The 25,081-nt window shown below is 49.5% G+C and overlaps 1 long non-coding RNA gene across 1 annotated transcript; it reads left to right on the top strand.

The window, feature by feature from the left end:
- Positions 1 to 885: 885 nt before the first annotated feature.
- LOC122466611 lies at positions 886 to 24,010 on the top strand. Its single transcript, XR_006292262.1, has 3 exons — positions 886 to 897; positions 16,713 to 16,718; positions 23,887 to 24,010. It is a non-coding gene; the product is annotated as an uncharacterized LOC122466611 (long non-coding RNA).
- Positions 24,011 to 25,081: the final 1,071 nt, after the last annotated feature.

The raw sequence follows: 25,081 nt of genomic DNA, 5'->3' as shown, positions 1-25,081 counted from the left end.
ACCTAAACATAGGCAGAATCTTCAGAGGAGCTCAGGACCCACAGCCAAAAGTGTGGGTGCACACTGGCCACTCAGCCCTTTTGGAGAGCAGGCCAGAGGCATCCCAATGGGAGCTGCTGGATGCTGCAGACACTCAGAAGCCTCCTTGGAAGAGCTGGCCCTGTGAGCTCTAGGCAAAGGAGAAACCAAGTTTCCATGTGTCAGAGTAACAGCCATGTTAGTCTGTATTCGCAAAAAGAAAAGGAGTACTTGTGGCACCTTGGAGACTAAGGTGCCACAAGTCTCTAAGGTTAGTCTCTAAGGTGCCACAAGTACTCCTTTTCTTTTTGCAAGTTTCCAGGTGGTATTTGAAGAGAGGTGGAGAGTGGATGAGGCAGAGGGCTACAGAGAAGCCGTTCTAGATGGCAGGAGCTGTGGCAGAGAAGGCTCTGGCACCAGCATCTTAGACTATGTGGTGGGACATGGAAGAGGCTGATGTGAGGCATGGTAGAGGCAGTGGAGCCGGGGAGAGGGGGAGAGGCAAGGCCCATGACCTCAGCTGAAGCAATGTCCTGGAGCATTTGGCCAATGTAGGGGGTCTGCCTGGACGAGATCCTGAGATGGAAAGGGAGTGGGTGGAGCTTTCAGAGGATCAGGAGCAGCGTGGCTGTTTCGGGAGGCCCTGTGAAGGATGCTCTCCCATTACTGGCACAGTCTCCTCTGCTCTGACTCGGTTTGGTTTGGTTTGGTTTGGTTTTACCCAAGGAGCGCCTCAGCTCCAGCGTCCTGCTGCTGAGAGCAGGAGACCTCCACTTGGCTAGCTTGTGGCAGATGCTCAGGGCTGATGGTGGAGGACAGGAATTACTGGGACCGAACGGAGATGGAAGGTGCGAGGAGAGGAGATTGCCATGGGAAGCAGTTTCAGTGACGTGAAAATGTCTCCAAAGTGCCTGGCAGGTGAGTCAGAACGGTCGATGGAGGTGTCGAACCAGGAGCCTGAAGGAGATGCTGGCTGATCACAAGTTTACTCTCCCAAACAGCAAGGAGCTTGTGTGTGTGTGTGTCTCCCTTCAGACTTACCACTCCTCTCTGTCAGCAGAGCAGGCCAGGGGCTGCCGTCACAGCCCATGCCCATGGCTTTCTCCTTGCCAGCTGGCAGGGGCAGGATGGGCAGAGGTGACTGCCTTGTTCCTGAGATGGAACGGCTAAATGTGACACCTCTGCAAACAGAGAGGATGCAGTTTCCAGCATCCATCAGCCAGGATAATCGAGGAGTTGTTGCTGTGAGAAAGGGACAGGCCCAATGGGTTACAGCTTCCAGGCCACCACAACTGACTCTGAGAGCAGCAAGGAGCAAAGTACAACAGACAAATGCAATCCCTGCTTGCAATCTGTAGAGCCAGGTCCTGGCCTGATGTCGGTGGCGTCTCTCCAGTGACTGCGATGCAGCTGCATTGCCCCAGCTCTGAATCCATCCCCTAAGCTCTTCATTCTTGCCTGAGAACAGGGCAGCATTTTGGGATGCAGGAGTGGGTGCTACTGCGTCCTGGGGTGCCAATGATTTTATGTGGAGCAGAATCAGCCAGGGAGGGCAAAATTGATTGTTATTTATTTGTATTGCCTGGTGCCTAGGGGCCCTGGTCATGGCCCAGGACCTGCTGCTGCTAGGTGCTATACAAACACAGCTTCCACTCTCAATAGGATAATTGAAATAGGCCTGGCTAAGCTGACCTTCTACGGTTTGAAATACCCTGGCTCTCTGGAGCCATAGTGCTGAACTGTCTCCTGAGACAGACGCGCGCATTTCCACCCCATTTAATACGGGCGAGTTTTGCGGATGACACCAAAGATCTCATGTTACTGTGAGTAACAGCAAGAGGGTTAGAACATTCCTCTTTCCTCCGAGGCTACCTGTTGAGCTCCTCCCCAGACGCAGCTGCAATTCAGCTTATATTCATATGGTGTAGGAGACAGAGAAAGAGACAGAAATCCATCTCCTATTTCTTGAGCATCTTTCATCCCAACGTGCAGGCCAAATTCTAAAATCCTTATTCAGATGTCACTTTGTCCTGGCTCCAGCAAAACTCCCACTGAACTCAAGCAGTTTATAAAGTGCTTTGGGATGAAAGAGGCTATAGGAATGGGAGACGCTGTTTCCCATAGGGTTTGCAGGGGGCAGCGGGGGATCTTTTGGGTTTATGTGTCAGCAATGGAGGACTGTGCATTTCTGCCATTAGCAAAGAGAGGCCCAGTTTTCTGCATCGATTCGTCTGTATCTCGGACTCGGCATGGTGCTAAAACCAGGGTTTTCTTTTGGCTACGGGGATGGGAATTAAAAATACATTTCTCGATCTCCCTGTGTCTGTTTCCACCACCACCTCTGCCTGCGCCAGACAGTGCGGGCTGCAGACACACTGTGTTGATGTGTACGCGCGCAACTCTGTACGATTTCTGCTTCCTTGCCAAAACACCTCCTGCTGTTTATTTATTTATTTCTTGCTGATAACGGAGGGGATCGCATTTCCGGAAGAGCGCCAGCAGATGATACGAGCCCAGGACTGATACTGCCAGCAAGCCCCTGCCAGCCCTTTCTGCCGGAAAAATTTCATTTTTTCCAGGAGGAAGCCATGAGTGTGAAGTGGAATCCAAATCCGATTTCTCGGCACTTTTTGTTATCGCACAGCAGCCCACCAGGTGGGGCAATGGAGGGCGCTCACTCAGCTGCAACTCAGTGCCTTAATCCAATTTACAATTTCTCTCAGAGAGATAATTACAGCCCTGAAACCAGTTAGCGCTGTACAAAACAGCTCTCACACCAAAGACCTGAGCCTGTCTTTCAAATTTCCACCTAGAGTGTCAGGGATTCTTAGGGGGGTGGGTAAGATTTGAGCTAAGCCATTGTGAAAAGGCAAGTGTGTAGCCAGTGACCCCGCACCCATGTCTTCTTCCCTCTCCCCACACAGGCACAGCCACCAACTCTCCAAGGCCAGACGGAAATGAAAGTGCCGACTTTTAACACAAAAAGAAAAGGAGTACTTGTGGCACCTTAGAGACTAACCAATTTATTTGAGCATAAGCTTTCGGATCCGATGAAGTGAGCTGTAGCTCACGAAAGCTTATGCTCAAATAAATTGGTTAGTCTCTAAGGTGCCACAAGTACTCCTTTTCTTTTTGCGAATACAGACTAACACGGCTGTTACTCTGAAATCTGACTTTTAACACAGAGCTTTTCCAGCCCTGGATGGTGGGGCCGTAAAGGATCACCACATCAGGCTGCAGCAGGTCCACAGAGCAGCTGTTCTGGGAAGATGGATGCAGGTAGCTAGCAGCACATTTAGTCCAAGGGCTAGATCCTGATCTCTGCCACACTGGTGTGGAGTCTGGAGTGATGCCTTTGTCGGCAATAGAATTTGACACTAGTGTGGCCAAAATCTGGCCCTGAGTATTTAAGTCGTGCAGCATGCAAATAGCTATATGAGCTGGGGCAAAGGGAACGGCAAAGACGAGAGCTAGGGCTGCCTAGTGGTGGGGGAAGGGAGCTGCTCAGGTGACCCGTCGGCCAGTGTGTATTCTGGGTGCCCTGCTGTGCCCGAGTCACAGGCTGTCACAGCCCCAGCAAGACAGACTGGCTCTTCAGCCCAAGCTGTGGAGATCCTCAGTTCACCTCCTGCTGTGTCAGCCTTCGCACAACAGAGGCAAGCCAATGCTTGCCCACCCTGTTCCCTCACTGGGTCCCAGGAAGACCAGATCTGCAGGGGGGGGAAGGGGTTCAGGTATAGGGCTCATTTTGGCCCCAATCCAGGAGAGCACTTAAGCACGTCCCTAATGTTATGCACATGACTGAGTCCCATTAACTTCAAAGAAGCACCTCAGCATAGGCTGGAGAGCTCTGCTCATCAGGATGGTTTTGTGACTCCGGGTCTGAGCCCTGGCCCCATCAGGCTGTGATGGCCTGTAAGCTGAGGCCAGGGGGGGTTGGAGACAGAGGAATCCACCCACTAGGAACTGAGCCCGGCCCCACCAACTCCTCTCTCCCTCCCAGTGGGCCTTGTGATCACCCTGAGCACCTGAACAGGGTTATCAGCGGCGAACAAGCTCTCCTCTCTGCTCAGACGCGGGACATGCTACTTCAGCTCTGCGGCTATTTTGTTCTTTGGCGTTATTTTAGGAAGCAGAGCTGGAAAGACGGGGCCTTACTGTTCAGGTCCTGAATGTGGTGAGGCGATGGGTCAGCCTCCACTCTAGCACAAGGGGGTTCTACACTGGAGCGTTGGCTTCTGAGAATGCTTTGTTCCCAGCTCTCACAAGCTTTGCCCTACTTGCTGATACTGTCATTGATCACAGTTGACAGCATAGCACCAGATCTTGGAGTGCCTGGGGGGGTCTTTGAGGTAGCCTAGGTCCTGTCCACTAAGGGTTTCATTCCTGACTAGGAACTGGATTCAGGACTTGACGGGGAGACAGTGATGGAGTGAACAGTAGGTAGGGACTTAAATTCCCAGAGATGGCACATCACCGTAAGGAAGGCCGGAGGAGAGCAATGTATGGATTGCTGTGGTCAGAGCCTCATTTCTCAGGATGCCTCCTGCCCGGCTGAAAGTGGAATGAGGCATTTTTAGAAGCTAGGGCTAACTGGGTGTCAAACAGCATGAAAGAATCCAGGACGTTCCACAGATGAAAGCCATCGGCCGGCAGATGCCCCCAATAGCAGGAGATGTCATGGTACTGGCCAATTTCTCAGAATATTTTCCTTCTTCCCTCCAATGTGGCTCCATCATCCCTGGCTTGCATGTCAGCCAGCTCCTCTTCACCCAGACACAGAGACACCTGGCCAGGGGTGTTAGCTGCAGTGGCCGAGAAGAGCCAATGAGCTGGGTACCTTGCTGACATCGGAGTCCATGTTGTCTCATCCTATCTCCCAGTGGTTTTATATGGCCCCTGAGCAGCCATCAGACCCATTGAAAAGCAGTAGCAACCTGAAGGGAGGTTCAGTGGTTTGAGAGCCATCCAGCCTCTTTTCAGAATTAAGAGAGAGTTAAGAGAAGGGAAGTAACCTGATAGGAATGAGGACAGACAACACCCAGCAGCTACAAGTGCTCAGGCACTGAGTCACTACTCCCAAGAGCTCCCCAATCCAGGAGCCTTGTGGTCTAAGATTTACAAAGCCACATAGGGGACCAGTTCCCATTAATCGGCATGGCAACTAAGCATCCAATCCCACAGGCAGCTTTGAAAGTGTCAGCTTGAATGCATGCATCCTTGTGTGTCCGGTCACTGAGCATGGTCTGAAGTGGTGGGAGGTTCTCCAGAGCATTAGTGGTGGGAGGTTCTCCAGAATTTCAGAGGTTTGGTTCCTGTGAGAGAAGCAGCTGGACAGATGCTTATTGGAGCCTTTCCCTGAATGACCAAACCTCATGAATGGGGCTGGCTCTCTCACACAAATTGCCAGTTCTGTCAGCTTCCAGGCAGACCAAAAATACCATCAGAACAGTCTTCCTTGGAGTACTACAGGGTTTCTGCTTCCAGCCCTGGGGAGAACTCAGCCCCTAGGAGCCCTGGCTCCACATGACAATGACAATAATAACAACCTTTGAAAAATTTAACACAACTTTTTTTAAATCTCAAAATATTTTACTTCAGGTTTTGAGCAAAAGCTTGGATGCCAATGTGGGCTAGTGGACAGGGCACTGGACTGGGAGTCAGGAGCCATGACTCATATTCCCAGCTCTACCACTGAGCTGCTGGCTGATCTTGGACAAGTCATGTCATCTCTCTTTTGCTTTTTTCTTCTTGCTTCCTTTGTAGAGTGTAAGCAGTTCAGGGTAGGGACTGTCACTATGTGATTGTAGAGTGTCCAGTGGACTGAGGCTGTGTTGGGGTTACTGGAATATAACCAATAATATTTGATCAGAACTGGTTCACATACACCTAGCTGGTTCACATACACCTTGGGTCACAGTTGATCCCTTGAGGTCCAATCTGTCTCCACTGTGTAGTTTTAAATTGCCCAGGAGGGAAGGTGGGGAGACCGTGGAGGTCATGAACAAAAAGGGACCCAATTCAGAACACCCTTAACCTTCAGAAAGTTTGGATTGACATCTAATCTATGCAGCTCAGGCCCAGCTCTAGTCATCAGAATTCACAAACCGTTTGCCAGAGGCTCATGCATGCAAATAGGTTTCTGAACCATTTGCCCAATTTGGTGGCTCGTCCTCCCAGCATGACCTGCAGTCTGAGGACATTAAGCACATGCCAAAACAGCCACTTTCTCTGTTTCCTAGGAGTGAAATAGCGTCTAATCCTCTTTCCTTCTTCCTCCCATTCAAATCAAACAGGTGGGTCCATTTTTTTTTTATACCAGCCTTCCCTTCATTTTGGCTCATGGCTTCTAAATTGATTCTCCAGCCCTGGAGCTCACCTTTCCCATCAGCTTGCCCTGAGATGAGGGTGTGGTTAAAAGGTCCCTGGAGCTTTCCTTACCATCAGTCACAGGGGCAAGACAGCCAGCTCTGGCAAGCATGAGCGATAGCTCAAAGGGATGCTTCCTCTAGTGCAGGGGTTCTCAAAACGGGGGGTTGTTAATCACCCCTCAAGGGGTTGCAAGCTGTCAGCATCCACACCCAAGCCCCACTTCACCTCCAGCATTTACAATAGTGTTAAATGTAAAAAAAGTGTTCTTAATTTATAAGGGGGGGGTCACACTCAGAGGCTTGCTGCACGAAAGGGGGTCACCAGTACAAAAGTTTAAGAACCACTGCTCTAGTGCTTCAAGACACCAGCATGGTTTTCACTCATTCAGTGCCCACCATAAGCAGCTGTCCTTTGAGTGTGTAATACCGATATTTTATAGGGTACCTTTCAGCAGGCACAAGCCCAAGGCACTTTACAAGCAAATTCTGCTTATATGAAAGTTGTTGGGGCCAGCTGAAACCGTCCCATGATCTACAGTTATACAAAATCCTGTTTTTATTTTCTGTCTGAATTTGGGATGTCACCAAGATTTAGATATTCAGGGCTGGCAAGTCTGGATTTCCCAGTATATAAGGGATCACTTCATTCATCATTGTAATGCAGTCACCTCTGGGCTGGCATGTTGCCGCTGTCCAACAGCACAGAGAAGTGTTCCTCCAAAGTTCTGCAGAGAAGTGAAGAACATGGGGCCAGATCATCAGGTGGGCAGAAGTCAACGGATGGATTTACACCAGCTCAGGATCTGGTGCAAATCCTTCATCTGAAAGCACAGAGGAATATTAGGTACACAGAACGAACCAAGCTGATCTTCACAAGAGCCCCAGGATTGAAAGCACCTGGAGTTCATTAATGAACCCACGTGTCTAGTTAAAGTTTAATTGGCAGCAGAATGGCACCTAACACCAAACTAAAGCACAGGACAGCTTCACAGGGAAGAGCAGCAGCTGCCTTATCTCCAGATGTGAGTGCTGCATTCCTTCACAGTGATGCTCAGCTTGTGACGAGCGCTTGACTATTTCGGTTGCTTTATGATCACCTGCATCCCTCAGAAGGTGAATTCCTGTTCCCAAATTTAATGCAGACACTCTTCAGCACAGTGAATGCTGTGCAGCTGATTCAGAACTAAAACCTGCTATTGCCTTGGTATTTAATAGGGTAGGTAAAATACACTTCCCAAAGCGTCTCTTCTAGACTGGTTTTCTTTCACTGAGCTGGAGAGAGTCAATAAGACGGTTGTGCCAATTGACCCATTAGATTTCATGACAATATCATGCTTCCTTATAGATGATCTGAGATAATTATCCATAAACACTGAATTAAACACTAAATCCCTGAAAACTTCTTCAATGGCAGAAGGAACATGGCCTCTTTCGCTCATATAAATATGTACTTTACTATAGGGGCCAGATCCTCAGCTGGTGTAGATAAAGATAGCTCCAGTGAAGTCCAGGGAATTATGCCAATTATGCCAGTAAAGTACCTGGCCCTGTATTTCACTTTTGGCAGGTTTTCATGGCATGATCCGGGTCCCCCCGGGGGTACAGGCGTTGGCTAGTTCACCATTCCTTGGTAACGATCTAATTAGCAATAGCAGGAATTGGCAAGTCACTGCCATGGTTGTACAATGTAGATTCTAAGTCTGGTCAGGCCATGCTATTGACAGGAGAAGACAGTAGCCTGTGATCGTATCAAATGCTATTGTGTCAGTCATATGTTAACAAAGGGAAAGACCAAGAACTATGCAGAATCCACAGGCTCATTCTACAGCTGATTTCTTCTATTAGTTCTTGGCCAACTCCTAGATAGACAACTCAAAAGAGTGATCATAATTAATACACTAGGACCAGCATTGGCTGCCAGAAGGGTCTTAAATAAAATCGACTCTGCCCAATGCACTGCACTGGAGGGTGTTTGAGATGCTTAGAAATCTTTCAACAGGGTAGAAAGAATCCAGGGGGAGATTTTCATAAGAGCCTAAGAAATTTAGGAGCACTGAGTCAATGAGACGTATGTTCCTCAGGCACTTCTGAAAATGTGTCTGCAAAAGAATTGCTTCCAATCTGATCCATGGAAAGTAATTACCCTGCCAGCCGATCAGGACCAGTAGGAAACACTGCTGGATGAGTGAGTGTTAATTAGTAGAGATACATAAGCACTGAAACCAAACTCCAGTTACAGAACATGAAAAAGGACATTCAAACCTGAGCAAAGACTATCCTGCCTTTGACAAAACTCCCAGTGAAATTTCAATATGCCCCAGCAAGCACTCAGCAGAGAGGCAGTATAAATCCACATATAGGAAACTGGATTGGGACTCAGGAGATGCAAATTCTATCTCCTGCTCTGACACTGACCTACTGTATGGCCTTGGGCAAGTCACTTCATCTCTCAGTACCTCCGTTTCCCCTCCCACCCATTGTCGAATGGGATTATAACATCTTCAGTGCAGGACTTGTCTTTTGCTATGTGGACAGAGCGCCCAGCACAAGGCAACCTTGATCTGAATTGTGACTACTAGGAACAAAAAGTAATATAAATAACTATTATAATATACTAGAGAGTTCACTTCATCCCATGTTAGGCAGATTCTGGAGGCCTTGAGCCTCAAAAGTGCCACTAAAGTCTGAAGGTTTCGAGGTAAGAACCAGGACCTGAGGATTAAGTTCAGGGACTTGGACCAGTGCTGAGTGGATGCAAAGCTAGGGGCAAATTGGATCATACAGGGTGAAAATATTCTCAAATGCTCAAGCCAGGTAACGTTTTAGTCCCACCCCTTCCAGGATAACAAGAAGTCCAACAAATAACAGTTCATTGTCATAAAAAGTCTCCTGCCCTGACTCTGGGCCCATGGTCCTCACACCCTTCTGGCAGGGATTTCAGCTGTCCTTAGCCCCTTCTCCAGGGCCTCAGATCACTTTCCCCTGTGGCTGGTGGGGGGACCCAGGCCCTCCCACTACACTGGGTTCCAGTCCAGGGCCCTATAACCAGCAGCCAAGATCTGCTCCATCAGATGCCTTGCTGCTGCCTGCCTGTACCCCTTCCTACTGCTGCTTGTCAGCAGGCCTCTTCAAGCCCTCCCTTCTCTCTGGGCCAGGACACCTCCTGGGCTCTTGGCAGACCAATGAAAGGTTGTGTCATCACCTGCCGTGCATCCCTGGGTGCCTTAAATGCTCTGCTGCTCTGGCTCACAGCCTGGACACGACAGCCAGCACACAAGCATGGATTGAGTGTCTGTGATAAGCAGCCCTGACGCACCACCTCTGACTCCAGCAGCCTGCTTGTTACGCCCCATTCGTGCTCTGGTTACACCTGGCAAAGCGACCCCAGCACCCCCCCGAGAGTGATGTGAATTCAACACATTGAAGAAATTTGTTAGTCAAATCTACTGGGAGATTATCTGGGTACTTCTGACACAGATGTTTGATATCTTCACTGACTTTGGAACTTGAAATGTTAGGCGAAAAATCTGTCAGTACACTAAAGGCTTTGACAATATTTTTGTAAGCCTCGATCCGATGTTCTAATGAACTCTTCAGTTTCTCGAGGATTGTGATGAAGGTATTAACTCTGACGGCCTCCTTGTCACTGAATGAGTGGGCAGTTGCATCATCGCATGTCTTCTGTCTTTTGCAGCAATGTTTTGGCTGACTTATACTCCTGGTTAGCAGTCCTTGCAGCCACCTGAATTTCATACTCATCAAAACTATCCTGCATTTGGTGAAGAACATTTCCAAGACTTCTCATTAGGTTTACAGCAATAAAAAGGTCAATTTGACCACTTTGCAAGCTTGGACTGCACCTGCTGAATGGCTCAAGTATATGATTCCAGACCTCACACAAAATACCAGTTTCCGAAGTGCATATTGCATCACTCAGGATCGTCACATCTTTTCTTGTTGCTGATTTTTGAGATTCATCTTCCCTGATGCTCTCTAGCACTTCAAGGATGTTGGGTTATCCCAGAACAACTGTATTCACAGCTTCAGTGTTGGCACTCCACTGTGTCCCTGAGAGTGATTTGGGCACTAGGCATCCCTTTGGTAGTGAATCTTTAAGAATCATCTAATGGCCGGTTGATGCAGAGAAAAAATTGTACAATTCTTGGAAAAATCCAAAAAAAAAAAACCCAAACAAAAAACCCTGCTTCAACACAATAATCCACGGCAGACTGGCCAACAAGGTTGAGTGAGTGTGCAGCATATGGTATGTAATCAACCAAAGCATTACACTCCTTTATCTTTGCCTGCATCCCTGAATATTTGCCACTCATATTACTTGCATTGTCATAGCTTTGGCCACGACAAAGGCTGATGTCAATCCCATTTTCGGTGAGGAAATCAAGTCCGTATGAGGCAAGTTTCTCCTCTGTGTGGCTGGTGATGTTTAAGAAGGTCATGAAATGCTCCACTTGTCCACTGGGTAGCACATAACACAAGATGACAGTCAGCTGATCTACATGTGACACATCGGGTGTTGAGTTGATGGACACTGAAAAATATCCCACATCTTTGATCTCATCTACAATGGCTGATAGTGTCATTTTTGCCAGCAGTGGAATGAATTCATCACAAATAGTCTTTGATAGATATGATGTATGGCCTTTTCCATGATTTGCATGTTCATTGATGTGCTGAGCTAAGAAAGGGTCGTACTTAGCGATTAGCTCTAGAATGCCAAGGTAATTGCCATTGTGTTTCGATCCAACAGTCTCACCTGAGCCACGGAATGGCAGACCACGCTCAGCGAGAAAAGCTATGGCTTCAACTATGCGTCTGAGAACCTTCCAATGAGCACACGCTTCCAAAAACTGGTTTTCCATTTGGGTATCAATTCTGCAACTAACTTTCTTTTGGGCATGGTAGCTGCTAACTGACAATGTATACTGCTCACTCATTGCGTGACTGGTAATGTATGCAGTATTCTTCCAATCACTGAAGCCTTTGCAGAACATTCCCTGTTTTTTTTGGTATCAGAAAACAGGAGACAATAAAAACAGTACACTTTCTTCTTAGAAGGTGAATAGCTGAGCCATTCTCGCTTGCCAATCTGGCTTCTTGCTTGCCAATATTGTTAGGCTTCACATATTCAAACATTGATTTGGTCAGATAAAAATTCTGATTGGTGTACTCTTGCTTTGTCAATGAAAAGTCAGCATCTAGATTCTGGTATTTCTGTGGACCCTTCTCAGTCCAATACACAATGAGATCTTGAGAAGTCATGTCCCACATGCCTGGGTCCCTAGAGAAGGATATTTTTGTATTACTATCACTGAGGAAGTCTTCAGAGGAGTGGGGTGAGACTGCAGCTAGAGAAGACACAGGAGGCTGCTCCTTCTCATCAGGTGCAGACACAGCAGGTTCACTTGGGCTGGTATTCGCCTGGACTTCCTCACCACCAGACTTAGTAGGAGGAAAAACGTTAGGAGCGAAGGAGTACCTTTCATAGAATCATAGAATATCAGGGTTGGAAGGGACCTCAGGAGGTCATCTAGTCCAACCCCCTGCTCAAAGCAGGACCAATCCCCAACTAAATCATCCCAGCCAGGGCTTTGTCAAGCCTGACCTTCAAAACTTCTAAGGAAGGAGATTCCACCACCTCCCTAGGTAACCCATTCCAGTATTTCGCCACCCTCCTAGTGAAAAAGTTTTTCCTAATATCCAACCTAAACCTCCCCCACTGCAACTTGAGACCATTGATCCTCATTCTGTTGTCTGGTACCACTGAGAACAGTCTAGATCCATCCTCTTTGGAACCCCCTTTCAGGTAGTTGAAAGCAGCTATCAAATCCCCCATCAGTCTTCTCTTCCACAGACTAAACAATACCAGTTCCCTCAGCCTCTGCTCATAAGTCATGTGTTCCAGTCCCCTAATCATTTTTGTTGCCCTCCACTGGACGTTTTCCAGTTTTTCCACATCCTTCTTGTAGTGTGGGGCCCAAAACTGGACACAGTATTCCAGATGAGGCCTCACCAATGTCGAATAGAGGGGAATGATCAAGTCCCTAGATCTGCTGGCAATGCCCCTACTTATACAGCCCAAAATGCCATTAGCCTTCTTGGCAACAACGGGACACTGCTGACTCATATCCAGCTTCTCGTCCACTGTAACCCCTAGATCCTTTTCTGCAGAACTGCTGCCTAGCCATTCGGTCCCTAGTCTGTAGCAGTGCATGGGATTCTTCCGTCCTAAGTGCAGGACTCTGCACTTGTCCTTGTTGAACCTCATCAGATTTCTTTTGGCCCAATCCTCCACTTTGTCTAGGGTCCTCTATATTCTATCCCTACCCTCCAGCATATCTACCTCTCCTCCCAGTTTAGTGTCATCTGCAAACTTGCTGAGGGTGCAATCCACACCATCCTCCAGATCATTAATGAAGACGTTGAACAAACCCGGCCCCAGGACCGACGCTTGGGGCACTCCACTTGATACCAGCTGCCAACTAGACATGGAGCCATTGATCACTACCCGTTGAGCCTGACAATCTAGCCAGCTTTATATCCACCTTATAGTCCATTCATCCAGCCCATACTTCTTTAACTTGCTGGCAAGAATACTGTGGGAGACCGTGTCAAAAGCTTTGCTAAAGTCAAGGAACAACACGTCCATTGCTTTCCCCTCATCCACAGAGCCAGTTATCTTGTCACAGAAGGCAATTAGATTAGTCAGGCATGACTTGCCCTTGATGAATCCATGCTGACTGTTCCTGATCACTTTCCTCTCCTCTGAGTGCTTCAGAATTGATTCCTTGAGGACCTGCTCCATGATTTTTCCAGGGACTGAGGTGAGGCTGACTGGCCTGTAGTTCCCCGGATCCTCCTTCTTCCCTTTTTTAAAGATGGGCACTACATTAGCCTTTTTCCAGTCGTCTGGGACCTCCCCCGATCGCCATGAGTTTTCAAAGATAATGGCCAGTGGCTCTGCAATCACATCCACCAACTCCTTTAGCACTCTCGGATGCAGCACATCCGGCCCCATGGACTCGTACTCGTCCAGCTTTTCTAAATAGTCCCGAACCACTTCTTTGTCCACAGAGGGCTGGTCACCTCCTTCCCATGCTGTGCTGCCCAGTGCAGCAGTCTGGGAGCTGACCTTGTTCATGAAGACAGAGGCAAAAAAAAGCATTGAGTACATTAGCTTTCTCCACATCCTCTGTCACTAGGTTGCCTCCCTCATTCAGTAAGGGGCCCACACTTTCCTTGACTTTCTTCTTGTTGCTAACATACCTGAAGAAACCTTTCTTGTTATTCTTAACATCTCTTGCTAGCTGCAACTCCAGGTGTGATTTGGCCTTCCTGATTTCACTCCTGCATGCCCAAACAATATTTTTATACTTTCAGCACAACATTTGGTCTTTGCCGTCTTTCTTTGGCCTCCTTCAATTTCTGCCATCCTCCTTTCTTCAACATGGTTTCTATTGTCCAGTGTAGGCCTACTGTGTACAGAGTTCAATATTGCTTGGGCCCACAAACACTTACTTAGCCCACAAAGACAAAATCACAACCACTATAAATTGAATTCACAATCTTGATGGATTAATTTGTACAAAGCAATATCTAATGAGACAAAACATTTCTGATGGCCCCATTACCATCGCTCAGCTGTTACTTCAATATGGAATGGAGGGCCTACAGCAGGGCCTAAATATAAGAAGGCCTAAGGCTATAGCCTTATTAGCCTATGGGTTAATCCGGCCCTGGCACTACCACATCCAGCCCTTTCCTGGGCCATTCAGAGGAATAATAAGGTGTTTGCTTCTCTAAGGAGACCAAATGCACAGCGTGTCCCCTTAACTGGAGTCAACAATCACTTGGATTCAGCCGCAGCACTGGGCTGGTTTCGATTCAAAGCAAAGCAACCTTAATAACAAAAGGAGAGGGGATTTTAAGTGAGTTCAGGTATGAAGGGGAGAGTTAGACATGGCATGAAAAATGCTTTCCAGAAGCTCAGACTTAACACAAGAAGCCCCAGCCTTTGTTCCAGAGAGTTTCCCACCTTTCATCATGATGGCTGCACGCCCCCTGACAGGATCTACCACCAAGTCCAAAGAGCTCAGTTCCTTTGTCTTCTTAGGGGATGGCTACTTGGGGTTCTCTGCCCCGCTCTTTTATAGCCAGGGACCCTCTGCAACTGATTCTGAAGTAAAGTTCATCCGGGCTGTGAAGAAGGTGGTATGGAGTCTGCTGGTGAAGGAGATTCCATGCTGGCTTCTTTCCATGTTGGGTTTGCTAAAATCCAAAGGAATGACACCTGGCATGGTATTGCTAATCAACTCTGATGACACCTGACTGGAGGCGTCAGCTGGGCCCTGGGCTGGGAGAAACCCATCTGTCCATTCCCCAGGTGTGTCTGGTAAATGCCCGTTAGTTCACATTTCCTTCATCTTTATATGGTCCCTTGGCAGTTCCCTGGACATACACTAGGCAAGGACGGCAGTGACCAGTGTGCCCTCAGTGTGCCAATGAAACCTTCCGTCATGCACATCAGATCAAGCTGATGACACTAATGAACTGGGGCCCACTGAAATGGTCAGGCCAGCTGAAACACATGACCAGCTACCTAGGCCCTCTGGCACTGGGAGGCCGTTAGGGTCACAGCTCTTTCCCTGGAAGTCCATGCCTTGTCCTTTCATCAGGGCTCCTCACCACCAGAGCCTGCCCCACTCCCAGCAGCTGCTCCTGGTCTCTCCTGGTCTCCCGCCAAACTTCTCTACCCAGGAGAGCAGCTCAGAGCAAGCCCAGATGCTCACTCCTCCCTTACTCCCAGAGAGGAGCTGCAAGACTCCTTCCCTCTAACCCACACCTGCGGCACACTTCCTCTCTTTATACTAACCACCCAGCTCCTCCCCAGCTGGGATTCATCTTTAATTTAGCCTGGCCCATCCTCCAGGGGAAGACAAGGGGTTAAGTGGGCTCTCAGGCCCACTGTAACGCTTTCAGAGCCAGAATGAGGTATATAGCCCATCACAGGGTTACTGCTGCTAGCTACATGCCTTCTCTGCAGATGAAATGGTCTAGGCACATCACACCAGACATAGTGATGGGGCATAAAACTTGGGGTGCACTTTCCCTGAAGAACATGAGCTGCCTCAAGAATAAGCCATCTGAGAAACACTGGGACTCCAGGAGCCATACGCTACGTCCCATAGCCCTGCACCTGGCACAGCCCCTCCCACTCGTGCCCAGGGCAAAGTGGGGGCATAACACACCTATTCTGAACTGCAATCACCACCCACCAGCTCAGCACTGGTGGGAACAGCCACACAAGTGGCAGGGTGACAGTGGGGATTCCCCCCCCCCCCCACGCTCACACTGGTGTAAATCAGGAGTACTCCATTGATAACAGTGGAGCTACACCTCAGGAAATTAGGGGTACAGTATGGATCCCAGGCCAGGAGCGGGTGGGTTAGACCCAGGGGTACTGTACGGATCCCAGGGTGGGAGTGGGTGGGATATACCCAGGGGTACAGTATGGATCCCAGGGAGTGGGGGGGGGGGGGAAATGGGTTACAGCCAGGAATACAATATGGATCCCAGGCCGGGAGCAGGTGGGTTACAGCCAGGGGTCCAGCGTGGGTGGGTACAGTATAGAAATCCCAGCTGTTCTCCAATACTGGCATGAATCATGTTGTGCTGTGTCCCTTTGCCAGACCATGCTGAGCGAGGAGAGCATTCAGACATACAGATACCCCAGTCGGCCCTGGACACCCTGCCTCCAGCATCCCCCTGCGGCACACATCAGTCTCCAACCCACGCAGTCACTGGGCCTGAGCTGGCTGGGTGGCTGCCGCCACGCTGGGTGGCTGGAGAGGTTCACACATTTCAGCAATTTGCCAGGCTGCGTGACAATTACTGCCACAGATGCTCCTGTGTCAATATGGGCTCTGCTCTCCGCTCTGGTACAGCAATGGGTGTGCCTGGCGCGAACGCCACGCGGCTCATTCCAGTAGAATTATGGGGTTGGGAGGAGGCCATTTTTGGATGGGATTGCTAGGGGATTGCAGCTTTCAGCCTCACCCCCGGCTTCTCCGCTCATCTCTCTAATGCAGTCAGGGCTTGCAGCTGGGCTCCCCTCATCCAGATCTGTCAGCGCTTCAGTGCTCCGTGCTAGCTTGGCCTTACTGCTTAGTCTGTGTTCATGTGTGACGTGGGGCAGGGAGCTGCTGGGAGGGTGAGGTGCAACGTGGGGCAGGTGCTCAGGGTGAGGGGCACGTGCAATATGGGGAAGGTGCAATGTGGGGTAGGGGCATGTGCAATATGGAGCAGGGGCAGGTGCAATATGGAGCAGGGGCACAGGGTGAGGGGCACATGCAATGTGGGGCAGGTGCACAGGGTGAGGGGTACATGCAATGTGGGGCAGGTGCAATGTGGGGTAGCAGCACCCGCAATGTGGGGCAGGTGCACGGGGAGAGGGGCACCTGCAATGTGAGGCATGTGCACAGGGTGGGGGTGTTGGGCTTTGTGAGTCCCCTTTGGTTCCCCAGATCACTAGTGTTCCGTCCACTGGTGCTGAGACCGTTCCCTGGACTTGTGGAACTGATCAGATGCAGCATTCATCGCCTTACAGACAAACAGAGAAATGCTATTGGGCTGAGCAAAGGGCCCCACAAGCTTAGCTACATAGAGATGTGCAGACTGTAACAAGGCACCTTCCACTGCATACAGGCCCCCTGGGTAACGAAGGGGCTCCTACAGGATCTTGGACTAAAAAAGGGGTGGCCAACTTGAGCCAGAGAAGGAGCCAGAATTTACCAATATACATTGCCAAAGAGCCACAGTAATACATCAGCAGCCCCCCATTAGCTTCCCCCCACCCCAGCACCTCCTGCCCACTGGCAGCCCTGCCAATCAGCCCCTCCCCCTCCCTCCCCTCTCCTCCCGATCATCTGTTTCGGAGAGGGAGGAGCGAGGGCACGGCAGGCTCAGGGGAGGGGGCGGGAAGGGATGGAGTGGGGGCAGGGCCTGTGGCAGAGCCAGGGCTTGAGCAGCGAGCACCCCCCGGCACACTGGAGAGCTGGCACCTGTCGCTCCAGCCCCGGAGTCGGCGCCTATGCAAGGAGCCGCATATTAACTTCTGAAGAGCCGCATGTGGCCCCGGAGCCAGAGGTTGGCCACCCCGGTCTAAACCTACATAGGCACTTACACAGCCTCACTGCTGGGGCGTGGGGGTGTTTAAAAGCCCGCAGTGGCCTTGTCTAGACCAGGATAAAAGGGGTGTTGCCAGCTAACATGTTCTAGACGCGGAGTCCAGCCACGGCAGCACGTACTGTACATGGGCTAGGCTGGGTTGGCTGAATCCGAGGGTCTGCGCTGGGCCGTAACTGGAGCATCTTAGCACCTGCTAATGGCACTGGCTAGATCCTCTCGGCAGCGGTAACTGACGTCATGGACCCACAAGTGAGCCCAGCGAGAGCGCCACGCTGTGAAACCACCCTGGAGCAGAGTGGCTGGATTTGTCCCCCAGAGTGACTGCGGCAGCAGCTGAGGGTGATAACTCAAGCTGTGGCCTAGACCCCACAATGTGCCAGCAACCTTGAGTTCAAAGACCCACTACCCTCAAATTCAGGGGTTTTAGGTGTGGACAGGGCTTGGGTTCTAACGCGAGTTAACTCTGCAGCAAAGACACCTCACCCATCTGACTTGCGCACACGAGACTTAAAACATGTTAGCCCGTGATCACCACATTTTTAAATCCTGGTCTAGACAAAGCCAGTGTTGGCCTAACTCTGCTCCCATTGAAATGAACCCTGGACACATGTCCTGTGGAGAGATCAGTAAGTGGGAAAGAGCCACTTTCCAACCCCTGGCTTGCTTTACACCTCTCACACCTGCAGATGTCTCCAATACAGCCCTCAGAGATGACATTCCTGTCCCTTTAAATGCAGCACATTTAAAAACAAACAAACAAACAAACAAAAAACCAAAAACCACAACAACAACTGACAAGCTCCCTTGCTCTTAAAAGAGTGAGAAATTTTCATTGATTGATTTCTTCATGGCTTCTTAAACAGATAATTAATTCACCATGAACCTGCGGCCACATCGTAGTGAGTCGTTAATATTGTAAATTCAGATATACTTCGATAACCATCTGACCCCCCCATCACCCCGAAAACCAGATAGCTGTGCAGTGGGGGGTGGAGGGGGCGGCAAATCGATTTTCGAAGACATGAAGGGATCACCCAGCAAAAGGAAGCTATTGATTCTCTCTTATAAGACACCGCTATAATATTTATTCTTTTGTAAACAGAATTAACCTGGCATCACGGGTCATTCCTATTGAACAGCACTCCTCTCGCGTGCTCAGTAGTATAGATTGTATCAGATGAGGTGGAAACATCCAACCCATGCCACCTACCCCGTGCTACATCCCAGGGCCTGCTCATCTCAGGGCTGTTGGCGATCACCTAGACCACATGGCAACTGGCATGTCCCAGCTGGCTTGGAGGCTCCTTCCTAGCTATCCACTCTTGATTCATGGCTGCTAATATATACGTGTCCCCCACCGCATCAGAAGCCATGCGACATACAAGAATCTTCTCCCATCCCATGGCTGTTTCTATCTCTCCCACAACGCCGCCCCCATTCCCGAACCCACTCCTGTCCCAGGGATGTTATCACTCATCTTCCCCACCAGAATCCCTTCCTGCCAACCCACAGTTCCCAGAAGCCCGAGACAAGTTGGATTGCGTGCTCAGACAGCTAGCATACAGGGCTGGGCAGGGGTGGGAGTAAGGGGCCCCACTTGTACCAGGGGGGCCTCAAACAATCCACACCCCTGAGTGACGGAGTTAAGTCAACATAACCCACAATGGGCAAATTCTTCCGCTGACTTAGCTACGGCCTCTCAGGGCCGTACCAGGGTGTGCCAGGACAGGCGCAGATCGCATTGCACTCCAGCAATTCACACGAGCATAAAGGACCCTTGGTGCCGTGACAGTCCAGCGCCCTTGGGCTGTTCTGTCTTGAGCTAGGGGCCAGTTTGGCCTCTGCCCAGGCCCAGGATTGGAGAGGGAGGAAAGTGGCTTCACGCCACTGCCTCACCTATGCTCAGCTCGGTTTGCAGATGAAGCTTTAGCTCAGGGGTTCTCAAACTGGGGGTCGGGACCCCTTGGGGGGTTGTGAGCTTATTACATGGGGGGTGAGGTTGTGAGCTGTCAGCCTCCACCCCAAACCCTGCTTTGCCTCCAGCATTTATAATGGTGTTAAATATAAAAACAAGTGTTTTTACTTTATAAGGGGGGGTCGCACTCAGAGGCTTGCTATGTGAAAGGGGTCACCAGTACAAAAGTTTGAGAACCACCGCTTTAGCCCCTAACAGGCTGGCTGTGAAGCGCAAGCACGGCCGGTAGAGGGTGGGAGGAGGAGACAGAGGAGAATTGACACACATTGGAGAGGTCCTGCTAGCCCAGAAGCCGTGTTAGTTAGGAGAGACCTTTGTCCTTCTACACACAGGCCACAGGAGGTTGCTGAGCCGCAGGTGACCCACTTCCAGCTCTGACCTCTGGCTTCAGGGACTGCAGTGACTCCTTAGGGCAGGAGAGGCGGGCTTGTGGAACACAAACTGGCCACGCAGGCTGCTGCAGGTGGGGGATGTGTGAGAGATGTCGAATAGCCCTCTGCACTGGCTATCTCTGCTGCAGAGCTAGGCCAACGCGTGGAGGGCTTCTGAAGATCCCACCTTCAGCTTAATCCAAGCCAACCCCCCTGGTGGAGCCAGTGAAATGCAGATGGGAGCTCTCAGGGTGGAATTCACCTTGTGCAGAGGCCCAATGCAAGACCTATACACCATGTAAAGCCCCCTTAATATAGGTGTAGTAGCATGGTCCAGTGTCGAGGGCATTAGCCTGCCACTCGGGGAACCCATATGTGACCTTGGGCCAGATTCTTAAAAGTTATTTAAGATTGCCAACCTCAGCATTGCAAAGCCAAGCCTAAATCTCCTCTTCACAAGGCTCTTAGGAAACGAAATACCATCAACTGTCAATGGGATTCTGGTTTCTAAATCTCTTTTGAAAAGGAGATGCAGGCTCCTAAAGCAATTAGGCGATGCAGTGCTGAGTGTAGCAACACCTAGCTACCTTTCCAAATCTGGGCCTTCAGCTCAGTGCCTCACCTATTTAGATAGCAAGCTCTCCAGGGCAGGGATGGCCTCGCACTCTATGTGTGTACAGAGCCCAGCACAATGGGGCCCTGATCTCCAGAGGGGCCAATATGTTTTCCAAGGTTGGCCCAAAAGAATGAGGAGCGAGAGCCCACCCCAGCTGAGATGATTATGGTCAGTTCAGAAAGAAAATAGTGATAAGGATAATGTTTTTCTCTAAGAAGAAAGGTTATGGGCTAGTCTACATTAGAAGTGCTCACCTCTGGTGAAGCCACGCTATGCCAACGGGAGAGAGCTCTCCTGTCAGCATAATAAAACCACCTTTGTGAGCATGTCGGCAGGAGATGCTCTCCTGCAGCATTGTGCTGTCCACACCAGTGCTGAGGTCGGTGTAACTTACGTCACTCGGGGGGGGGAGGCTTATTCACACCCCTAAGTGACTTACATTATACCAACATAACCCATAGAGTAGACAGGCCCTGCTTGTGCCAGTGCCCCAGGAAATGAAATGCCTCACTAAAGTACCCAGCAGCCCTCTAGGTACTGAAAAATGTAAGTAAAAGGCCACGGGTTGGGGTGAGTGCACCAATAACATTTTAAAAGGCCAAGAAGAGTAAATTCAGTGTCCTGAGTGCCCAGAGAGAGACCGTGACAAAGGTTAAAGGGAAACAAATAGGCAACAGATAACTAAGCTGAGGAACTCACATGCTGCGGGATTATGGATTCATAGATTTTAAGGCCAAAAGGAACAATTATGGTCATCTAGTCTGACCTCCCTCATAACGCAGGCCAGAGGGCCTCATCCACTCACCTCTGCATTAAGAAATCATAAAATCATTGCTGATAAAGTTTGCAGATGACCCCAAAATTGGGGGAGTGGTATATAATGAAGAGAACGGGTCACTGATTCAGATGGATCTGGATTGCTTGGTAAGCAGTGTCCAAGGTGTATTTTTATACAGTTAAATGTAAATGCATACAGCTAGGAACAAAGAATGGAGGCCATATTTACAGGTTAGTAATGACCGAAAAGGAGTTGGAGTCATGGTGGAGAATAAGCCGAACATGAGCTCCCAGTGCGACGCTGTGGCCAAAAAAGCTAACATGATCCTCGGATACATGAACAGGAGAATCTCTAGTAGGAGCAAAGAGGTTTGTTTTAGAATCATAGAACGGGGGAGGGATAGCTCAGTGGTTTGAGCATTGGCCTGCTAAACCCAGGGTTGTGAATTCAATCCTTGAGGGGGCCATTTAGGGATCGGGGCAAAAATTGGGGATTGGTCCTGCTTTGAGCAGGGGGTTGGACTAGATGACCTCCTGAGGTCCCTTCCAACCCTGATATTCTATGATTCTATGATCAGGGTTGGAAGGGACCTCAGGAGGTCATCTAGTCCAACCCCCTGCTCAAAGCAGGACCATCCCCAACTAAATCATCCCAGCCAGGGCTTTGTCAAGCCTGACCTTCAAAACTTCTAAGGAAGGAGATTCCACCACCTCCCTAGGTAACCCATTCTAGTGCTTCACCACCCACCACCTTTAGGTTGGGTATTTCCTAATATCCAACCTAAACCTCCCCCACTGCAACTTGAGACCATTGCTCCTCATTCTGTTGTCTGGTACCACTGAGAACAGTCTAGATCCATCCTCTTTGGAACCTCATTTCAGATAGTTGAAAGCTGCTATCAAATCCCCCCTCATTCTTCTCTTCTGCAAACTAATAATCCCAGTTCCCTCAGCCTCTCCTCATAAGTGATGTGCTCCAGCCCCCTAATCATTTTCATTGCCCTTCACCGGACTCTTTCCAATTTTTCCACATCCTTCTTGTAGTGTGGGGCCCAAAACTGGACACAGTACTCCAGATGAGGCCTCACCGAAGGAGTGGAATGATCGAATAGAGAGGAATAATCACGTCCCTCGATCTGCTGGTAATGCCCCTACTTATACAGCCCAAAATGCTGTTAGCCTTCTTGGCAACAAGGCACACTATTGACTCATATCCAGCTTCTCATCTATCATAACCTCTAGGTCCTTTTCTGCAGAACTGCTGCCTAGCCATTTAGTCCCTAGTCTGTAGCAGTACATGGGATTCTTCCATCCTAAGTGCAGGACTCTGCACTTGTCCTTGTTGAACCTCATCAGATTTCTTTTGGCCCAATCCTCCAATTTGTCTAGGGCCCTCTATATCCTATCCCTACCCTCCAGCATATCTACCACTCCTCCCAGTTTAGTGTCATCTGCAAACTTGCTGAGGGTGCAATCCACGCCATCCTCCAGATCATTAATGAAGATGTTGAACAAAACCGGCCCCAGGACCAACCCTTGGGGCACTCCGCTTGATACCGGCTGCCAACTAGACATGGAGCTATTGATCACTACCCGTTGAGCCCGACAATCTAGCCAGCTTTCTATCCACCTTATAGACAAAGTTTTACTTCTATGTTTCGCACTGGTGCAACTGCTGCTGGAATCCTGTGTCCAGTTCTGATGCCCAAAATTCAAGAACCCTAGACTAGATTAGAGCATATCTTTTAGAAAGACATCTAGTCTTGAAGCCCTCAAGTGATGGAGAATTCACCACATCCCTCAGTACGTTTATCCAGTGGTTAAGTGCATGCTCTGCTAAAAATTTGTCTTTATTTCTGGCTGAATTTGTCTAGCTTCAGCTTCCAACCATTGGATTTTTTTTCCTGCTGAATTAAAGAGCTGTCTGCGCTCAGAAACTGCTTCCCCAGATCAGGAATGGCTGCTCTCTTTGCCCTATCAAGGCTAAAAAATTTGGTGAAATTCAAAAGAGGATTGGAATCAGCACAGCAAAAGTTCATTTCTGGTAGAAGAGCATTGAAGAGCAGTCCCATTCAAATTAACCCTTATGTCAAGCTGAATTTGGCCCAACAATTATCTTATCTTTTTCAGGAATGTCCAAGGTACTGATCTTAGAAAGACTAACAATCCTCATGCTTCAGGGTACACTGTAAACTGATCAGTAGCTGGGGTCAGGCAGACATCTCCCCTGTAGTAAAATATCAGAAAGTTAGCTGCATTAGGGATACACCTTCCTCTAAATTGAGGCATGCAGCATTCACCACTGTCAGAGAGCGAATACCAGGCCAGATGGAACTGTATCATTGCAGCTCCCGCAGCAATGAATAGAAAGAAATGTGGGGCTACATATTAGACATGGAAAGGGCAGGACCACAGGTGGAGAGAATGAGGAGCCAGCTGTCTGGATACAAAGGGAACTATCATATAGGGTCCTGTGACGGTCTATACCCCTAGGGTCAGGGCAACGTGGCCTAGCGGCCAGAGTCTATACAGCAGCCTTTAGGTGCAGCACAGCGTGGCCTGACAGCCAGTGTCTATAGAGGTGGTGCACCCACCAAGAGGTGAGGCAGCCCCAGTAGGGGGCCCCAACCCAGGGCCCTAACAGTGGCGTAGCAACTTGCCACTGACTCAGCAGGGGTTGAGTTCATCGGGTTCTCTGTGGTCAGTTGGGCCGGTCACCTCCGGTGGCTCCTCCAGTTGCCGGCGTTCAGGAGGGCCCAGGGAGGCTTTGATTCCTGGCACAGTCAGGGGCTGTGGCTGGCTGTCCGCAGGAGCTTCCCAGACAGGTCCTTCCACTGCAGCCTCCAGCCCAGAATGAGCTGGGCTTCCTCCCTTTATACTGCTAGAGCATTTGGAGCATACTCAGTCCTGCCGGGGAGGCGGGACTTCTGCTGTCAATAATATGGGCTTAACCCTGTCTGGGCTACTGCGGGGTAAGCAGACCCCGTCACACGTCCCTTTAGCGCTCTAGAACATGCCTCTGCAGCAGGAAAGGGGTATTGAAGTATGTGTATATGAGAGGAGATGCAAACAAAAGCCCTGAATCCAAACACCCCTGAATTCTGGAGACATTTATAGATTCATCTGTGAATTTCCCAGATGCAACCAATCCCAAGCACTCAGAAATCATGAGTCAGGCCCCAAAAATCATGAGATTAAATAAAATAATAATAAATGTTGGATTCTTATTATTGGTCTTCTAGATTTTGAGCCTTGAGGGCATCGTATTTGCTAGCTTTTCCATGTAACCAGGAGGATCAGAAATGTACTTTCTCTTTTAAGTGAGAGTTGAGATAATCACATAATCAAATGCCTCCTGGAGCTGGTGCTTTAAGGAATGCACCAAGTATCATGAGATGTGTGATAAAAGCACAAAAGTGGGCCACACTGCATGGGCCAAACCCCAGATCTGAGCAGCCCTGAGCTCTGGAGAAGTTTGTAGCTAGCTTGCTGAATATCTTTAGAATGGGCCAAACCCAAACTCAGTTCTCAGCACCCTGGAGCTTTGGCAACACTGAGATCCTGGATCTGAACTTCTCCACTTTGTCCTGTTGGCAGCCTCCCCAGACCGAGATCCGGATGCTGTAGGCCTCTGTTTGTGGGGCTTCCTTTAGCCCTTCCCCTGTCCCTCCCAGAGCCAGGGGGAGAGAGAGAGTGTTAAATTGTGGAAAAGAATTGAAAAGAGAGGGCGAGAGAGAGAAAAGCAGCA

The sequence above is a fragment of the Chelonia mydas genome, chromosome 7, assembly GCF_015237465.2.
Source record: "Chelonia mydas isolate rCheMyd1 chromosome 7, rCheMyd1.pri.v2, whole genome shotgun sequence".
Taxonomy (NCBI): domain Eukaryota; kingdom Metazoa; phylum Chordata; order Testudines; family Cheloniidae; genus Chelonia; species Chelonia mydas.
This window is presented reverse-complemented; position numbering and strand designations above follow the sequence as displayed.